The sequence below is a fragment of the Tachyglossus aculeatus genome, chromosome X3 (genome assembly GCF_015852505.1).
Source record: "Tachyglossus aculeatus isolate mTacAcu1 chromosome X3, mTacAcu1.pri, whole genome shotgun sequence".
Classification (NCBI taxonomy): Eukaryota; Metazoa; Chordata; class Mammalia; order Monotremata; family Tachyglossidae; genus Tachyglossus; species Tachyglossus aculeatus.
The window spans coordinates 844,762-860,278 of NC_052099.1; positions in this window are offsets into that span (position 1 = coordinate 844,762).

Genomic DNA, 15,517 nt, shown 5'->3' on the forward strand with positions numbered 1-15,517 from the left:
GGGGCAAGAGGTGGAATTTATCTTCATGAGGAAAGTCACCTGAAGGAGTGAGGCCTCTTCGTGCCAGCAGCCGCCCTGGCTGGACACCTTTCTGAAAGGGAGTGCGCAGAAACCCCACATTTCTGCCGCTGCCATCCTTGCTCTCCATCCATCATTCCAAGTGAAATGGGGGAGTCGCCTCACGTTTGCCCCTCCCCCACCCCGCCACTTTACTTCAAAGTGACCCGGAGAATTCCCCCTCTCCGACACTTCTAACAAAAATTGGACGTTTCTCCTCAGCTTGATGCTTCCTGTCAACTCCCGGCCGAGAGCTCCCAAGACTCAGGTGAAGGCAACCGCAAAGAGAGGAGGACCCCTTGAGCATCCTTCTGCCATCAAGCAATGGTATTTACTCAGGGCCCGCAGTGCGCGCAGCCCTGTACTAAGTCCTCGGGAGAGTACCACGCAGCCGACACCATCCCTGCCTTCGAGGAGCTTAAAATCTAACCTGACGTTAAAATGAATTACAGATAGGGGAGGCGGCAGAGACGTGGGGGGTGGGGAGAATATCATAGTGCTGAGGGGTTACAGACCCCGACCCGCCTCCTTTCCTCCTTTTGTTTTTTCCTCCCTAACAGGATTCTAGTTCTCCTCTGGGCATCCAGAGCTGGGGCTGAGGGAAGAAGCGGTGTTGCCTTCCAGCCTTTACTTCTTTACCTGACATCCGTCCCCCACCCCTCGCTTCCCACTGCTCCCATCAGTGAACCCTCATGCAGTAGCTTCTGTTCTCTGAGGGACTAGGGGTGTGGCTGATGCAGGAAGTCAGGGAACCTCCAAGTTCATTCTCCTCACCCAGGGCCGGCCCCACCCTGCACCTTGGCTGAGGCAGCAGGGAGTGGGGAATCACCAAAGTTCCCAGAGATGCCCAGGCCTGTTCGTGTGCTTCCTCCAAAACAGCCCACACTCCCCATACGCACACCTGCCGATGATCGTTCCCCCGGTAGGCAGGACAAATGGTCTCTCGTCCATCCCAGAGACTTCCTGAGAAGCCCTGGGAGAACGAAAGGGGGACGAGGAGGTGCAGAGTCCAGGAAAGCACTGCAACTCCTCCCCCACTGCCACGGCGGCCGGAATGACAACTCTCTTGGGATTCCCTCCACTCTCAGGTTTAGCTGAAAAGGCAAAGAGCACAGGCTGTTCCCCTCCATTTCCTACCCTCTCCCCACCCATACCGGCCAGACAGGCCGAAACCAAATGAGGCCCTTTAACTAGGACTCGCGGTTGGACCAAGATTTTGAGGTCCGTGATCCCCCTGTGACTAGTGATGGGAACGAAGGTGCGGGCAGGAGGTTGCACCTCGAGAATTCTGGGTCTCACTCGTCAGGATGCAGTTCACTTAGCTGTTTCCAGGTGATTTTACCATAGCCCCGGGCAGGTTCCCGGGAAAAAAATGCTCCTACTCCCAAACGCTGCAGGTAAAAGTTTTGCAGGAGGGCTAATGGTCAGTCTAGGCCTCCACTCCCAACTTGGAAATAGTTCGGCCTCAGTTGGCAGGGGTAATTTTAGGGGTGAATGATGCAGTCGGTCCCTTGGAGAGACCTGTTTTCGGGGAAAGATCGTCTGGGGCGGGAACCCCGGGGATAACGAGGCCCAGGTTTGATCCGGGAGCAGGAGAAGGGTTTAAGCTATGACACTACTGCTTCAATAAGTAGTTTTTCCTCTTCTAGAGAAGTTCAGTGGAAAGAGCACAGGCTTTGCAGTCAGAGGTCACGGGTTCAAATCCCGGCTCCGCCAATTGTCAGCTGTGTGACTTTGGGCAAGTCTCTTAACTTCTCTGTGCCTCAGTTACCTCATCTGGAAAATGGGGATTAAGATTGTGAGCCCACCGTGGGACAACCTGATCACCTTGTAACCTCCCCAGTGCTTAGAACAGTGCTTTGCACATAGTAAGTGCTTAATAAATGCCATCATTATTATTATTATTATTCTAAACTTCTCCCCATCCCTAACCGGGACTAAGCCTGGATATTGCCTGGGCTGTCAAGTATTTTGCTCTGGCCCCAGTGACTGGGATATAGACTCAAGGGGAGAGGACCAGTTTTAGTGGCGAGTGGTCAGGACAGGTAATGAATCGATCAGTGGGATTCTTTGAACACTTACTGTGTGAAGAGCACTGTACTAAATTCTTGGGCGAGTACAATACAACTGAGTTGGTAGGCGTGTCCCCTGCCCGCGAGAAGCTTGCAGTCTAGAGGGGAGGAGCAGGAGCATCAGCATGGCCTAGTGGAAAGAGCATGGCCCTGGGAGTCAGAGGACCTGGGTCCTAATCCGGGCTCTGCCACTTGCCTGTCATGTGACCTTGGGCAAGTCACTTAACTGCAACGTGCATCAGTTTCCTCATCTGTAAATTGGGGGTTTTGTTCTAACTTGACACCTGTCCACATGTTTTGTTTTGTTGTCTGTCTCCCCCTTCTAGACTGTGAGCCCGTTGTTGGGTAGGGACCGTCTCTATTTGTTGCCAACTTGTACTTCCCAAGCGCTTAGTACAGTGCTGTGCACACAGTAAGCGCTCAATAAATACGATTGAATGAATGATTCAATATCTGCTCTTCCTCCTACTTAGACTGTGAGCCCCATGTGGGACAGGGACTGTGTCCAACCTGCTTATCTTGTATCTACCCAGAGTTTAGTACAGTGCTTGGCACATAGGAAGTGCTAAACAAATATCACAGTTAATATCACCATCTACCAGTGTGGTAGATGGTGGGAAGCAGCGTGGTTCAGTGGAAAGAGTGCGGGCTTAGGAGTCAGAGGTCATGGGTTTGAATCCCGGCTCCACCACTTGTCAGCTGTGTGACCTTGGGCAAGCCACTTAACTTCTCTGTGCCTCAGTTACCTCATCTGTAAAATGGGGATTAAGACTGTGAGCCCCAAGTGGGACAACCTGATCACCTTGTATCCCCCCAGTGCTTAGAACAGTGCTTTGCACATAGTAAGCGCTTAACAAATACCACCATTATTATTATTATTATTACCATGCTGGCTGTGGGAACCAGTTCATTGAATCCATAGCTGAGGGCTTCCTTCAGTTTTGAACTCAGCGTCCCCCAGGAGAGAATCATTCACCTGCTCTCAAGGTTTCCTTGGACCCCAAACCCTCTCATCATTTTTTGTTGCTGTTTTATTTGGGTTTTTTTTGTGGTATTTGTTGAGCACTTAATACGTGTCAGGCACTGTACTAAGCCCTGGGGTAGATACACGCTAATCAGGTTGGACACAGCCCATGTCCCTCACGGGGCTCACAGTCTAAGTCCCCGTTTTACAGATAAAGGAACTGAGGCACAGAATGTTTAAGTGATTTGCCAAAAGTCACACAGCAGCCAAGTGGCAGAGCTGGGATTAGAACCCAGGTCCTCTGATTTCCAGGCTCCGGGCCCTCTCCACTAGGCCATGCTCCTTCATTCATTCAATCATATTTATTGAATCCGCACCCTCCGCACCCTCTGCTCCTCCACCGCTGATCTCCTCACCGTACCTCGCTCTCGCCTGTCCCGCCATCGACCCCCGGCCCACGTCATCCCCCGGGCCTGGAATGCCCTCCCTCTGCCCATCCGCCAAGCTAGCTCTCTTCCTCCCTTCAAGGCCCTGCTGAGAGCTCACCTCCTCCAGGAGGCCTTCCCAAACTGAGCCCCTTCCTTCCTCTCCCCCTCGTCCCCCTCTCCATCCCCCCCATCTTACCTCCTTCCCTTCCCCACAGCACCTGTATATATGTATATATGTTTGTACATATTTTTTTACTCTATTTATTTTATTTGTACATATCTATTCTATTTATTTTATTTTGTTAGTATGTTTGGTTTTGTTCTCTGTCTCCCCCTTTTAGACTGTGAGCCCACTGTTGGGTAGGGACTGTCTCTATATGTTGCCAATTTGTACTTCCCAAGCGCTTAGTACAGTGCTCTGCACATAGTAAGCGCTCAATAAATACGATTGATGATGATGATGATTTATTGAGCTCTTACTGTGTGCAGAGCACTCTACTAAGCACTTGGGAAGTACAGTTCAGGAACAGATAGACAATCCCTACCCAACAAGGGGTTCACAGTCTAGAACCCAAAACACAGTCGGGGTTTTCTTCATGACAATTCCATACTCTGCCCCTTCCTCTCCTGCCGAAAAGGCCCTATGCTGGTCCGGGCATTTGTCATATCCCAGATAGATTACTGCTTCAGCCTCCTCACTGGTCTTCTTGTCTCTATCTTCTCCCCTCTCAGTCCGTGCTTTACTCTGTTGCCCAGAACATGTCTCTCCATTACTCAGAAACCCTTAGTGATTTCCCCTTTGTCTCTGCCTCAAGCAGAAATTCCTGACCACTAGCTCCAAACCCCTCTACCAGCTGGTTCCCTTTTACTTATCTACTTTCTTCTCCCACCACACTCCATCTCACATTTTTTGACCCTCATAGTTCACCTCACTATGCTTCATTCTCATTTCTCCCAACTCCAACCCCTTGCTCCTGGAACTCCTTCCCTCTGAAAATCTACCAGACCACAGCTCGCAGCACTTTCGAAGTCCTCCAGGATGCTTTCCCCAATTAACTTTCTTTTAATAATAATAATAATAATGATGATGGTATTTGTTAAGCGCTTACTATGTGCCAAGCACTGTTCTAAATGCTGAGGTAGATACAAGGTGATCAAGTTGTCCCACGTGGGGCTCATGGTCTTAATCTCCATTTTACAGGTGAGGTAACTGAGGCATAGAGAAGTGAAGTGGCTTGCCCAAGTTCACACAGCAGACAAGTGGCATACCCGGGATTAGAACCCACGTCCTCTGACTCCCAAGCCTGTGCTCTTTCCACTAAGCCTTGCCGCTATTCTCCTGTCTTCTCGACACGTTTGTATGACCTCAGCAGGTAGGTAAACACTCACAATCATCTGTAGCATTTTTTATATTTTTACATACTGTACTATTTTAACCACTGGCTTATTTACAGATCCCTGTCTCCATTCTCCTCTTCCTCTTATCTGAAAATTATTTTGTTTGTCTTCCTCATTAGACTACAAACTCCTTGTACCCTCCCAAAAACTGAGTACTGCGCTGTACCCACAGGAGGTGATTGATTGATTACTGCCATCGTCAATCTGTCATTCTCTTCAGCTTTGTCCCCTCGGCCTCCAAACACGCTCAAGACGCTCCAAAATAAAAAAATCTCTCCCTTGACCCCATCGTACCCTCCAGCCATGGTGCCATCATCCTGCTCCTGTTCTTCCTTAGTGCCAACTTTCTTCTTGACCCCCTGCAAAATTTGATTTTCAGCCCCTTCACTCTACTGAGACCATGCTCCCCCAGGTCTCCGTTGACAAAAATCTAACAAGCACTATCTGTCCTCATCCTCCTTGACACTGTTGACACTCCTAGATATTCTCTTTGGCTTTAGCTTCAATGAAGTGGTATTCTCCTGGTTCTCTTCCCATATCCCTAATAATAATGATGACGATGGTGATGATGATTATGGTATTTGCTATTAAGCCCTGACTATGTTGTGCCTAGCACGAGGGTAGATGCAAGATAATGAGATTGGACATAGTCCCTGTCCCACACAGGGCTCATAATCTAGAAGGAAGGGTGGGTATTTTCATCCCACTTTGCCAAAGAGGAAAATGAGGCACAGAGAAATTGAGTGGCTTGCTCAGGGTCATACAGTAATAATAATAATAATAATAATAATGGCATTTATTAAGCACTTACTATGTGCAAAGCACTGTTCTAAGCGCTGGGGAGGTTACAAGGTGATCAGGTTGTCCCACGGGGGGGCTCACAGTCTTAATCCCCATTTTACAGATGAGGGAACTGAGGCCCAGAGAAGTGAAGTGACTCGCCCAAAGTCACACAGCTGACAAGTGGCAGAGCCAGGATTTGAACCTGTGACCTCGGACTCCAAAGCCCGGGCTCTTTGCAAGTGGCAGAGCCAGGACTGGAACCTTGGCTTCCTAACTCCCAAGCCCTTGCTCTTTCTACGAGGCCATGCCCTCTGACTCCTGCTCAGCTTGGCTGCCCTATACGGTTCTTTTCAGGATCTTTTCTGGACTCGAGAGAATGATTGTAGATTGAGAAGAAAAGCAGCGTGGCCCAGTGGAAAGGCCTAGGAGTCAGAGGACCTGGGTTCTAACCCCAGCTCTGTCACTTGACTGCTGTGTGTACTTGGACAAGTCCCTTAACTGCTCTGGGCCTCCGTTTAATGGGAGATTTAATGCCTGTTCTCCCACCTTCTTAGACTGTGAGCCCCGTGTGGGAAAGGGACTGTGTCTGGCCTGCTTATCTTGTATCTACTCCCGAGCTTAATAGAGTGTTTGGCAGTCGGGTAGGGACCACTTCTATATGTTGCCAACTTGTACTTCCCAAGCGCTTAGTACAGTGCTCTGCACACAGTAAGCGCTCAATAAATACGATTGAATGAAAGAATGAATGAATGAATCTACCTCTATTATTACCTCCAGTGATTGCCCATCCATCTCCTCATCAAACAGCAACTCCTTACCATTGGCTGTCAAGGACTCAATCATCTTGTCACCTCCTATCTTACCTCGCTGATTTCCTTCTACAACCCAGCACGCTCACTTTGCTCCTCTAACGCCAACGTTCTCACTGTACCTCAATCTCATCTATCTCGCCGCCAACCCCTCCCCGACATGCTGTCTCTGGCCTGGAACTCCCTCCTCCTTCATACCCAAGTGCTTAGTACAGTGCTCTGCACACAGTAAGCGCTCAATAAATACGATTGATGATGATGATGATGATGATCTGACAGTCCCTCTCCCCACCTTCAAAACCTTATTAAATTCACAACTCCTCCTAGAGACCTTCCCCACCTAAGCCCTCATTTCCCCTAATCCCTCTCCCTTCTGCATTGCCCTTGCACTTGGATTTGTACCCTTTATTTAACCCACCCACAGCCCCACAACACTTACATACACAGCTATAATTTATTTTAATACCTGTCTCCCCCTCTAGACTGTAAGCTCTTTATGGGCAGGGAACATGTCTACCAAATCTGTTAAATTGTACTCTCTTCAGAGTTTAGTACAGTGTTCTATACACAGTAAGCACTCAGTAAACATGATTGATTGATATTATTTTTATCTCCTCATAGAGCCCTAGCTCTGCAGATGACTCAAATCTACTTCACCAGCCTCAGCTTTTCACCTGTTTTACAATCCTGTATTTCCACCTGTCCCAAAGACAATTCCACATGGATGATCTGATGCTCCCTTAAACCCAATATGTCAAAAACTGAGCTCCTCTCTTCCCTCCTACACCTGGAGTTCACAACCTTGGGGTTACCTTTGATTCCTCTCTCACCTCCCACGTTTATAAATACTACCATTTGTTTCTTCCATGATATTTCCTAGATCTACTACTTCCTTTCAGCTCTCATTTTGGTCTAAGCTCTCATCACCTCCTGGCTAAATTGTTCCTTAATGGTATCTCTGACTGGAGCCCCTCTCCTTTCCAGTTTATCTGAATACTGAAGCAGCGTGGCTTAGTGGAAAGAGCACGGAGTCAGAGGTCGTGGGTTCTAAGCCCAGCTCTGCCGCTTGTCAGCTGTGTGACTCTGGGCAAGTCACTTAACTTCTCTGTACCTCACTTACCTCATCTGTAAAATGGGGATTAAGACTGTGAGCCCCACGTGGGACAATCTGATTACCTTGGATCTACACCAGGGCTTAGAACAGTGCTTGGCAACTGAGGTAACTGAGGCACAGAGAAGTTAAGTGACTTGCCCAAAGTCACACAGCTGACAAGTGGCGGAGCCAGGATTAGAACCCACAACATCTGACTCCCAAGCCTGTGCTCTTTCCACTAAGTCACGCTGCTTCTCTGCAAGGCAGTAGGCACTCAGTGAATTATTATTAGTTATACTATTATCAGTAGTAAATAATGATAACAATAATAGTAATAGTGTTTAAGTGCTTACTATATACCAAGCACTGTACTAAGTGCCAGGGTAGATACGAGATCATCAGCTCTCACATGGGGCTCACAGTCTAAGTAGGAAGGAGAACAGGTACTGAATCCTCATTGTGCAGATGAGGAAACTGAGGCACAGAGAAGTTAAATGACTTGTCCAAAGTCACACAGTAGGCACGTAGCTGAATGGGGATTAGAACCGAGGTCCTCCTACTTTTACTCCAAGACACATGCACTTTCTACTAGGCTACACTCCTTCCCTTTCTGCAGCATGGCCTAGTGGAAAGAGCACAAGATTGGGAGTTAGAGGGCCCGGGTTCCAATCCTACTCTGCCAATTCTCTGCTGCGTGAACTTGGGCAGGTCACTTCAATCAAGCAATCAATCAATCTGCACTTCCTATGTGCAGAGCGTTGTATTAAACACTAGGGAGAGTACAGTACAATGGGGTTGGTAGACACACTCCCTGCCCGCAAGTAGCATGCAGTCTAAAGGGAGAGACAGAATAAAACAAAACAGAAAATAAGTTACACATAGAGGAAGTAGCAGAAGAAGCAGATTATCGGGATAAGTACATAAATGCCTGGGGGGGCTGTGCAGAGGGAATGGTGAGTAGGGGAAATGAGGGCTTAGTCAGGGAAGGAAGAGATATGATTTAAGTAGGGCTTTGAAGATGGGGAAAGTGGTTGGTCTCTTGGGGGGTCTCAGTTTCCTCATCTGTAAAATGGGGATAACATACTTGTTTTCCCTTTTCCTTGGACTGTGAGCCCCATGTGGTACAGGGACATTTCTGATCTGATTATTTTGTATCTACCCCAGTGCTTAGCATAGTGCTTGGCACATAGCAAGCCCTTAACAAATGCCACTATTATTTTTGTTATTATTGACATTCCAGAACACACCATCTCAATTAAGAAACTCCCTATTCCCTCAGTGAGAGCCCGTCTCTGCTACATTGGGTGCCCTGACTCTTCTTCCCTTCCAGAGCGAAAAATAATCTTTGATTTCCCCCTCAGAAATTGGGGTAGGGAAATTATGCATTGGAGGAAATTGTGTGAGTAAATATGGTATTCATACCTCTGTTCAGTACTTGTGAATATTTCAATTGAACAATTTAACTTTATTCTGATTCTACTGCTTGCGAATATCTTTCTCCGTCATTTGAGTGTAAGCTTCCTGTGGGCAGTTCATTCATTTGTATTTATTGAGCACTTACAGTGTGCAGAGCACTCTACTATGCACTTGGGAGAGTACAATATAACACTAAACAGACACATTCCCTTCCCACAACAAGCTTACAATCTAGAGGGGGAGACAGACATTAATATAAATAAATAAATTACAGATACGTATATAAGTGCTGTGGGGTGGGGGGCGATGTATGAAGGGAGCAAGTCAGGGTGACGCAGAAGGGAGAGGGAGAAGAGGAAAGGAGAGCTTAATCAGGGAAGGCCTCTTGGAGGAGATGTGCCTTCAATAAGACTTTGAAGGGGGAGAGAGTAATTGTCTATCGGATATGAGGAGGGAGGGCGTTCCAGGCCATAATTAGGACGTGGGCGAGAGGTGGGTGGCGAGAGAGATGAGATGGAGGTACAGTGAGAAGGTTAGCATCAGAGGGGTGAAGTGTGCAGGCTGGGTTGTACGGGGAAGCAGCGTGGCTCAGTGGAAAGAGCCCGGGCTTTGGAGTCAGAGGTCATGGGTTCAAATCCCAGCTCCGCCACTTGTCAGCTGTGTGACTTTGGGCAAGTCACTTAACTTCTCTGTGCCTCAGTGACCTCATCTGTAAAATGGGGATTAAGACTGTGAGCCCCACGTGGGACAACCGGATCACCTTGTAAATGCCCCAGCGCTTAGAACGGTGCTTTGCACATAGTAAGCGCATAACAAATGCCATCATTATGATTAGGAGAGCAGCGAGGTGAAGTAGGAGGGGGCAAGGCGGTCGAGTGCTCTAAAACCAGTGGTGAAGAGTTTTTGTTTGATGTGAGCCCACTGTTGGGTAGGGACTGTCTCTATATGTTGCCAATTTGTACTTCCCAAGCGCTTAGTACAGTGCTCTGCACACAGTAAGCGCTCAATAAATACGATTGATGATGATGATGATGATGGGCGGGAGCGGGTGGCGGGAAGGAGCAAAGATGGCCACGGCCTGAGGAGAAGACAACTTCCCTCAGCTGCGACAGCCTCTCTTATTAAATCACTATTAAACGGTGTTGGCTTAACCTTATTATAATAATCATCATCGTAATGGTGGAATTTGTTAAGCGCTTTCTACGTGCCAAGCACTGGGGGAGGTACGAGTTCATCACGTTGTCCCAAGTGGGGCTCACAGTCAATCCCCATTGTACACATGAGGAAACTGAGGCACAGTTTCTTCCGTCAACCTCATCATCCATAATAATACTAATAATTGCGGGTTTTGTTGAGCGCTTACTGTGCCAAGCACTGTTCTAAGCGCTGGGGTGGATACAAGGTCATGAGGTTGTCCCACGTGGGGCTCACAGTCTTCACCCCCATTTTACAGATGAGGGAACTGAGGCCCAGTTGCTTCCATCAACCTTATCATCCATAATCATAATAATAATTACGGTTTTTGTTCAGCGCTTACTGTGTGCCAAACACTGGTCTAAGCGCTGGGGTGGATACAAGGTCATGAGGTTGTACCACGTGGGGCTCACAGTCTTCACCCCCATTTTACAGATGAGGTCACTGAGGCCCAAAGTCAGCTGTGTGACTTTGGGCAAGTCACTTCACTTCTCTGGGCCTCAGTTCCCTCATCTGTAAAATGGGGATGAAGGCCGTGAGCCCCACGTGGGACAACCTGATGACCTCGTATCTCCCCCAGCACTTGGAACAGTGCTTGGCACATATTAAGCGCTTAACAAATACCAACATTATTATGGGCAAAGAGGGAGGGCAAGGGAGAGCAGAGAAAGAGGCGGAGAAAGAGCTTGACAAGGAGGAGCAGCAATAACAGTAGTGGCATTTTTTAAAGACTGCCATATGCAAAGTACTAATCTAAGCACGTGGAAAAACTATACGGACAAGATTTCTTTTTTTTAGTGGTGATTGTTAAGCGTTTACCATGTGCCAGGCACTGTACTGAGCATTGGGGGAGATACAAGCTAATCAGGTTGGACACAGTCCATTTCCCATACAGTCTTCATCCCCATTTTACAGATGAGGGAAGTGAAGCCCAGAGATGTGAAGTGACTTGCCCAAGGTCACACAACAGCAGCGTGGCTCAGTGGAAAGAGCCCGGGCTTGGGAGTCAGAGGTCGTGTGTTCTAATCCCGGCTCCGCCGCTTGTCAGCTGTGTGACTTTGGGCAAGTCACTTCAATTCTCTGGGCCTCAGTGACCTCATCTGGAAAATGGGGATCAAGACTGAGCCCCAAGTAGCACAACTTGATAACCTTGTATCTACCCTAAAGCTTTTCTTTTCGGGTTCCTCGCAGCTTCGTCCTGAAGTCGAAGGCACAGCTGTCACAAAGCTGCTGATGTTCGAGTCCTTTCCGGTTCTGAAATTGGGGAATCTATTATGGACTCCCACTGCCCCAATCAATGGCATTTTTCTTTTCTGGTACTCGGGAAGCGCTTATTATGTGGCTGGTACTATACTAAGCACTGCGGTAGATAGAAGATAGTCAGGATGGACACAGTCCCTGTCCCACATGAGGCCCATTTTGCAAGACACTCAACTTCCCTGGGCTTCAGTTCCCTCGTCTGTAAAATGGGGAAAAATAGGAATGCAAGCACAGCCTAGTGGATAGAGCAGGGGCCTGGGAATCAGAAGGTCCTGGGTTCTAGTCCCAGTTGTTGTGGGAACTGCAACTTTTTCCCTTCTCTCAGCTTCTTCAAGTCACCTGGTTAGTTGCAGGAAATCTGCAACTGAGGCATGGGGGTAGGAAACCTAAGTGCCTTTCCTTCAGGGCCTCTCCTTTTCCTCTCCTTTTACCTCTCCTTCAGGAGAGAAAAAAAGGGGGCTCAGTCTGGGAAGGCCTCCCCAGTGCTTAGAACAGTGCTTTGCACATAGTAAGCGCTTAATAAATGCCACCATCATTATTATTATTATTATGACATCCTGTTGGCCACTGCCAGCACGTATAAATATTGATTTACTTATTCAATTTTTCTTACTTTTGTTGGTACTAATTGCAACTGTTTTCCTTTTAGTTCTCCTTGCAGGTTTCTGTCATCCCCAGTCGATGAATGCTCCCCAAACCAGCACCGTGTTTCTATTTTTATTGTATGCTCTGAAGTGCCTAATGCGGGCTCTTCCAATCAATCATTGGCCATCTACTGTGTGCAGAGCACTGTAGTAAGCATTTGGGGGAGTACAGTATAACAGATTTGGTAGATAGGCTCTCACCCACAAGGAGTTTACAGTCTAGAGGGAAGTCTACAGTCTCCCCTCAGTAGATGGTCAATAAATACTATTGCTTGTGATTCCCTCAAAGGAAAGGGTCTGTATCTGATACTCTCGTTCACCCCGCACATCCAATCCGTCAACAAATCTTGCCGGTCTCACCTCCACAACATCGCAAGAGCCGCCCTTTCCTCTCCATCCAAACCGCTACCTTGCTGGTTCAATCTCTCATCCTGTCCCAACTGGATTACTGCATCAGCCTCCTCTCTGATCTGCCATCCTCCTGCCTCTCCCCACTTCAGTCTATACTTCACTCTGCTGCCCGGATCATCTTTGTGCAGAAACGCTCTGGGCATGTTACTCCCCTCCCACGGCTTCAACTATCATTTCTGCCCTGATGACATCCAAATCTACATCTCTGCCCCTGCTCTCTCTCCCTCCCTTCAGGCTCGGGTCTCCTCCTGCCTTCAGGACATCTCCATCTGGATGTCTGCCCGCCATCTAAAACTCAAGACTGAACTCCTTATCTTCCCTCCCAAACCCTGCCCTCTCCCTGACTTTCCCATCACTGTAGACAGCACTACCATCCTTTTCATCCCACAAGCCCGCAACCTTGGTGTCGTCCTCGACTCCGCTCTCTCATTCACCCCACACATCCAATCTGTCACCAAAACCTGCCGGTCTCACCTCCGCAACATCGCCAAGATCCGCCCTTTCCTCTCCATCCAAACTGCTACCTTTCTGGTTCAATCTCTCATCCTTTCCCGACTGGATTACTGCATCAGCCTCCTCTCTGATCTCCCATCCTCCTGTCTCTCCCCACTTCAGTCTATACTTCATGCTGCTGCCCGGATCTTCTTTGTGCAGAAACGCTCTGGGCATGTTACTCCCATCCTCAAAAATCTCCAGTGGCTACCAGTCAACCTACGCATCAAGCAAAAACTCCTCACACTCGGCTTCAAGGCTGTCCATCACCTCGCGCCCTCCTACCTCACCTCTCTTCTGTCCTTCTACAGCCCAGCTCGCACCCTCCGCTCCTCTGCCACTAACCCCCTCACTGTACGTTGTTCTCGCCTGTCCTGCCATTGACCCCCGGCCCACGTCCTCCCCCTGACCTGGAATGCCCTCCCTCCGCACATCCGCCAAGCTAGCTGCCTTCCTTCAGAGCCCGACTGAGAGCTCACCTCCTCCAGGAGGCCTTCCCAGACTGAGCCCCCTTTTTCCTCTCCTCCTCCCCATCGCCCCCCAGCCCTACCTCCTTCCCCTCCCCACAGCACTTGTGCATATATTTGTACAGATTTATTACTCTAGTTATTTTACTTTTACATATTTACTATTCTATTTATTTTGTTAATGATGTGCATATAGCTTTAATTCTATTTGTTCTGACGACTTTGACACCTGTCTGCATGCTTTGTTTTGTTGTCTGTCTCCCCCTTCTAGACTGTGAGCCCGTTGTTGGGTAGGGACCATTTTCATATGTTGCCAACTTGTACTTCCCAAGCGCTTAGTACAGTGCTCTGCACACATTAAGCACTCAATATACAGGTGTTGTGGGGAGGGGAAGGGGATAGGATGAGTGACTGTACTAACGTGGTAGCAGTTAGGATCAGTCAATCAATCAATTGTATTTATTGAGCGCTTACTGTGTGCAGAGCACTGTACTAAGCGCTTGGGAAGTACAAATCGGCAACACGTAGAGACAGTCCCTACCCAACAACGAGCTCACAGTCTAGAAAGGGGAGATAGACAACGAAGCAAAACAGGTAGAAAGGTGTTAATACCGTCAGAATAGATAGAATTATAGCTAAACACACATCTTTAATAAAATAAATAGAGTAATAAATCTGTATAAATATATACAGGTGCTGTGGGGAGGGGAAGGGGGTAGGATGAGTGACTGTACTAACTAACTAACTAACTTAGAGAAGCAGCATGGCTCAGTGGAAAGAGCCCGGGCATTGGAGTCAGAGGTCATGGGTTCAAATCCCAGCTCTGCCACTTGTCAGCTGTGTGACTTTGGGCAAGTCACTTCACTTCTCTGGGCCTCAGTTACCACACCTGGAAAATGGGGATTAAGTCTGTGAGCCTCATGTGGGACAACTTGATTACCTTGTATCTACCCCAGCGCTTAGAACAGTGCTTTGCACATTGTAAGTGCTTAATAAATGCCATTTTTATTATTATTATGATAATAAATACGATTGAATGAATGAATGAATAATACCCACTTGTAATTCTAATTCCTACTTGTAGACTCTTTCCCAGTGCTTTCCGGCTGAAATATAAGCTCCTTGTGGGCAGGGAACACATCTACCAACTAGGTTGCATTGTACTCTCCCAAGCACTTACTATAACGCTCTGCATACCGTAAGTCCTCAATAAATACCATTGATTAATTGATTGGTACAGTGCTTATCCCACAGTAAGTGCTAATAAATACTATTATTACTACCATAGAGAGGGATCTTACCCATCCGTTCCATAAATAATTTGACACAAATTGCTGCCGCTGTAGTGTCCCAGGGAGAAGGTTTCTCTCTATCCAGTTTTCTGCTTTTAGTAAGAATTGGCAGCCGTTTCAAATGTCACCAAAAGGTTTCAGGCAGGATATCCCAAATTGTCCATCTTCTTTCTATTCATAAACTGGAGCAGACTATTCCAATGTGTAGTAGATTAAACCTGGCTCACCTGCATATTATCGATTTGATAGTGGAGTCTTTTTTTCATACTCAAACGTCCACTGTCGCCCTCAATTAAACTGTCCGCAGGGTGCATTGCAGCGTTCCTAGGCCTTAGTGTTCGCAGGGCCTACTCCCTGCCTTGACAGACTACCTGCTGTCCCCACTTTCGAAGCCCTCTTAAAGCACTTAATCACCTTGCCCCCTCCTGTCTTACCTCTCTGATTTCCTAGTACAATCCAGCCTGCACACTTCGCTCCTCTAATGCCAACTTACTCACTGCACCTTGATCTCTTCTATCTAGCCGCCGATCCTTCGCGCATGCCCTGCCTCTGGCCTGGGACTCCCTCCCCCTTCATGTAGGATGGACCATTACTCTATCCACCTTCGAAGCCTTATTAAAATCTCATCTCTTCCAAGAAGCCTTCTGTGATTCAGCCTTCATTCACTCTTCTCCCGCTCCATCCTGCATCATCCTTACACTTGGATTTTCACCCTTTATCCATCCTACCCTCAGCCC